Source organism: Canis lupus, chromosome X (genome assembly GCF_011100685.1).
Source record: "Canis lupus familiaris isolate Mischka breed German Shepherd chromosome X, alternate assembly UU_Cfam_GSD_1.0, whole genome shotgun sequence".
NCBI lineage: Eukaryota > Metazoa > Chordata > Mammalia > Carnivora > Canidae > Canis > Canis lupus.
Window position 1 is genome coordinate 85,232,730 of NC_049260.1, and position 5,608 is coordinate 85,238,337.

The window sequence follows — 5,608 nt, forward strand, 5'->3', positions numbered from 1 at the left end:
GCACTAAACTGCTGAGCCACCCAAAGATCCCCGCTGAGCCACCCAGGGATCCCCGCTTACTACCTTTGATTACATCATTTACTCTGCATAGGCACCTTCTCCCATCTTCTTTTCTTTCCCTAGTCCTAAGTATTCCTTCAAGAATCAGTTCATATGTCATCTCCTTCAGGCAGTCTTCCTTGAATTTCCAGGTTGGGCTAAGCACCTCTAACCTGCACCTATGGTACCTCGTGTGTGTTGCTAACACATTATATTGAAATCCATTTTCATTTCTACTTTTGCCACTAAACCATGAACATCCTGAGGACAGAGGCCATGTCTAATTCATACCCTGGTGCTTAGTTGAGTATATAATATATAGTTATATATACCAGTTCTGCTGAACAGAATTGAGTACCTTTTGTGCCTGGTAACTCCAGAGGAATTAATGAATGAAATATCAAAATCATAATCTAGTAGAGGAGATTAGTTTCAGAATAAGGAATCTCAAAGGATCCCCATGATGCTTGATCAGTTGATATGTGTCTCCTTAAATACAATATCATTTTAATTTTAATGTGATGTCTACTGTTGTCCTTGACAAATTTTATAAGATTTATTTATTTGGGAGAGAGAGTGTGTGCACAGGAGCCAGTGGAGGAGGGGCAGATAGAGAAGGAGAGAGAGAATCTCAAGCAGATTCTCTGAGTGCAGAGCCTGAAACTGGGGTCGATCTCATGACTGTGAGATCATGACCTGAGCTGAAATCAATAGTCAGATGCTTAACCACTGGAGCCACCCAGGCACCCCATCCTTGAAATTTTCGTACCTATAGTCAGCCCAATCTGGCACCATTTCACCTCTCTGGAAATATACTTTGGAGGGTAAAACTAGCAGAAGAAAAAGGGAAACTGGACACAAGTATGTCCAGACAGAAGGAGTTACTTTAATGTTTCTGAGAAATACTCTACATCCCGTGTTTTTCTTCTGACTCACCCCCACCAGAAGGCGAATGGCTTCTCTACAAGACATAAGCCGTATGGACTGATGTTGCTTCCTCCTTCAGGAGTAGTGTGATCCCCAACATCAGTTAACTGCCTAAGATTAGCTCCTGGGTGGCAAGAAAGCTAATGTTGAAGAGGAAGGGCCTTGAGAGACCAGGGGTGCTTGCCAATTGACTAATTGACAAGGCAGGACTGTAGAAAATGGTGGGTTGCCAATCAGAAAACATTACAGAGCCATTCTGTACATCGAGGTATAGAGAGGTCTTGAAAGGGGTACTAAATGCCCATGATGCCCCCAGGCCTGCTGAATGGCAACTAAACCAAAGCACCCTTCTACCAACTGACTTTTCTTTGGAGAAGGGTAAGAGAGGTAAATACTGACCCATGGGCCTCCGCCTAGATGGGAGCCTAGAGGCAATGACTGAAGTAGCTGACACCTGTAACAGACTGAATCACGATCCCTTCAAGGGTTAATCAAGAGCAGTTGGACCAGCCACCAACCAGCTGATGAAGCTGATCCTGGAGCCTCCACATGGAGAACAGATGGGTTCCTATATGCTTTAAATACCATATAGCTTTTCAGAAAGGCTGAATCCAGTGGATCAGGATTCTTACTATTATTTTAATGCAAGCAGTCCCACAAATGAAATGTGTTCCAAAGGCTTAGTGGTTTGGAACTCAAAACACATTTTTCCTGTAGAATGAATGTTATACGCTAATTCTCAGGTTCCCATCCAGCCCATAAAAACCGTATTAAATCCTGCAATGTAGCTGAGCTATGATACTCCACTAGTAGTTGGAGTTCTGTATTATAATTCTGTATTAGTTGCTGGGGGCCATGTAATATAGGGAAATAAAGAGTTCCAGAAGAAGTTTTTCTCTTCAAACCTCTGCTTCTGTCTTGGGAACAGTCCTGCCCGCTTGAGGCACATTTTCCAATATGCCAAATTGTTTCTGAAAAACCCTCACCTTCCTTTCTGCACCTTCTCAAGGCAGGGCTCTAGTGCCTTTGAGGCTACCCTAAGCCCCTGACTTGACAGCTCCCTAAAACCACCTTAGCATCTTCTCCAGTTCCCCCATGGCTACCAAATCTCCTCTTCTCCCCAACTCTCCATGAAATTACTATTTCCTCACAGAAGTCCAAAATGTAGCTCCTCCACCCTTATGCCAGACCTGTTCTGCTCCTGACTTCCCAGGCTCAGTTAACAGCAACATAATTCTTACACAGTTAAGTTCAAAAGCCCAGGGTCCTCTTTGGTGTCTTTTTCCCTTGCTTCACGCAGCTCATCAAATGTCTCGTTGATTCAACTTCTGAAAAGTCTTTGGATATCACCACCCTTCTTTGGGATCTCATCAGTGTAAGGGATCCTTTGGCAGCTGCGGTTTTGGCATCAGTGTCTGTAATCTCTCACTTGAACTAAAGCTTGGCTTCCCTCTCCTGACAGATGAGACTTCCTAAAGTAGAGATCCTCCATCCTTCCCCCCCAAATCTACCACTGGTTCTCCTAACACATCACAGATACTCTTATTCCACTCACTACTCACAACCCAGGTGATGTAGCTATTTTCATTCCTTCTTTGAAAATGAGGAAAAATAGGGATGCCTGGGTGGCTTAGTGGTTGAGCATCAGCCTTCAGCTCAGGGCATGATTCCAGGGTCCTGGACCCTGGGCTCCCCACGGGGAGCCTCCTTCTCCCTCTGCCTATGTCTCTGCCTCTCTCTGTGTCTCTCATGAACAAATAAATAAAATCTTAAAAAAAAATAAAATCAGGAAAAATAATTTACTGAAAGTCACTGACCTGCTCAGTGATGCAGACAAGATTTGAACTCAGGTTTGTGTCCAAACCCATGGTCTTTTCACTCCACTCCACAGCCATCTATAACCCAAATACCTTAGGTTGGCGATCCAGGTCTTCCATGATATGGCTCCACCTTACCTTCCCATCTTCTCTCATGCCACCCCTCTTTATACCCACTCTATTCCTAACCAGACAACTTGCTGCTTTTCAAATCTGCCTTGGAATCGACCGCCTTTGGCTATGCTTTTTGCTGGGTAGTGAGAACTTTCCTTGGTAAGGCCCAATGCAAATGCTATTTCCTCCACAAAGCCTTCCCTTCTACCACCTCATCTACCTACAAATATTCTTGGATACTAGCCGAAAGTTCTCTTCTGGGCAGCCCGGGTGGCTCAGTGGTTTAGCGTCGCCTTCAGCCCAGGGCGTGATCCTGGAGACCCAGGATCTAGTCTCACGTCAGGCTCCCTGCATGGAGCCTGCTTCTCCCTCTGCCTGTGTCTCTGCATATCTCTCTCTCTCTCTCTCTGTCTCTCATGAATAAATAAATAAATATATATTTTTTTATCTAAAAAAAGAGAAAGTTCTCTTCCTTTACCACAACACTAATTGTAGCCTCATTTTAACTGTAGCCTACATAACTAATGGCAGTGATTTGAATGGGGTTTATAAACCCAACTGCCACTTTAAATCCTTGAGGACAGGTATACAAACTTTCCACCGTTGTGGAAGTATCCATGATAAGGATTCAGCCAAAGTTTAAGGTATGAATTATTACTGGAAATTAAAATTGCCAGGTAAAACAGGGCTGAGTGTCATGCTGAGGATTTTCTCTTTGATAAGAAAGCCTCCAGAGGATTTTGATCAGAGCAAGGCCATCACAAGAATTGTATTTTTAGAATAACTAATGAAGATTCAAAATACAGGTGAGAGACAGCTGTGCTGGATGAGTCTCAGCTCTGTTGTGCATTAACTCTGTGACTTTTGACAAGTCACTTTATTGAAATATAATTTACATGCCATAAAGATCACCCATTTAAAGTGCAAGATTCAATTGTTTTTTTAAATTTTGGGTGGCTGGGCACCTGAGTGGATCAGTCGATTAAGCGTCTGCCTTCGGCTCGGGTCACGATCCCAGGTTCTGGGATCGAGTCCTGCATCGGGTTTGTCTGCCTCTCCCTCTCCTTCTGCCCCTCTCCCCTGCTCGTGCCCTCTCTCACACACATGCTCTCTCTCTCTCAAATAAATAAATAAAATCTTTTTAAAAATAAAGTGCAAAATTCAATGTTTAACATATATTCACAGCATTATGCAACCATCACCACCAATTTCAGAATATTTTTATTACTCTGAATAAAAGCCCCATGCCCATTAGCAATGGCCCCCCATGTTCCCACAAACCTGCCAGCCCTTGGCAACCACTAAGGTATTTGCATGTTCTGGACATTTCATATATATGTAATCATACAATATGTGTTTTTTTGTGATTGGCTTTTTTCAGTTGGCATGTTTTGAAGGTTTGTCCATGTTGTAGCATCTATCATTCCTTTTTATTGCTGAATAATATTCCACTATATAGACATACTCGTTTTCTTTATCCATTCATCAATGGATGCATATTTGGGTTTTTCCCATTTTTTAGCTATTATAAATTATATTGCCATGAACTTTCATGTACAAGTATTTTTGTCAACATATGTTTTCTTTTTTTTTGCCCATAATCAAAACTTTATTGAAAAACTGACACCAAAATAGGAGATCACTGCTATAAACCTTACAAAATTAAACATAATTACATTATCTTGGTAGATTAACTGTAATTACTGAACTGATAAGGCTTTCTGCGATGTAACACAAATTCAAGAGGTTGTGTGGATCATTAGTGTTGCTTTCTTCTAAATGAACAGCCCTCTGTGAGTCTGGACTCTATTTCTGTTAGCTGGCACAACACAGTTGAACAGCCTACACAAAGAACCACCATCTGAGCATGGCTGAAAACTGTGGTCATCTTGTAGCAACCTGGACATTTTACATCCATAAAATAGGAATTTGGGCATTGAATTAGCCATTTCTTTTTGTTTTTTTCTTTTCCTCTTCCAAGGATGGATGTAGCAAATCTCTAGCCAGAGGTATGTTGATCCTTTCGCAATCCCAGCCAGTCCTGATCTCTCTGTTTTCTTTTTCAAAAAGTAGGCTTCACACCCAGCATGAAGCCCAATGTGGAGCTCAAACCCATGACCCTGAGACCAAGACCCAAGCCAAGATCAAGAGTCGGATGCTAAACCAACTGAGCCACCCATGTATCCTGTGAACATATGTTTTCAATTATCTTGGCTATATCCCTAGAAGTGCAATTACTGAGTCACATGGTAACTATAATGTTTAAGTTTTTCAGGAACCTATTCCCACCAGCAATGTGTTCAAATTTCATCAAGGGTTCAAATTTCTCCAAGTCCTCACCAGCGCTTGCCATTTTCTGGTTAAAAAAAAAAACAAACAAAACAAAAAAAAACCCTATACCTATAGGTATAGGTGTATAGGTATAGGACACTTATAAAGGTATCCTTCTGGTTGTGAAATGGTATCTTGTGGTTTTGATTTGCATTTCCCTAATGATTAATGTTGTTGAGCATCTTTTCACGTGCTTCTTGGCTATTTGTACAGCTTCTTTGGTGAAATTTCTATTCACATTCTTTGCCCATTTTAAAATTAGGTTATTTGTCTTTTTATTGTTGAATTGTAATTGTTCTTTATACATTCGGGATACAAGTTCCATATCAAATATATGATTTGCAAATATTTTCTCCCATTCCGTGGGTTGTCTTTCACTT

At 41.6% G+C, this 5,608-nt stretch overlaps 1 pseudogene; it reads right to left on the reverse strand.

Moving 5' to 3' along the window:
* Positions 1 to 4,656: 4,656 nt before the first annotated feature.
* On the reverse strand, positions 4,657 to 5,250 carry LOC119878121 (annotated as a pseudogene).
* Positions 5,251 to 5,608: the final 358 nt, after the last annotated feature.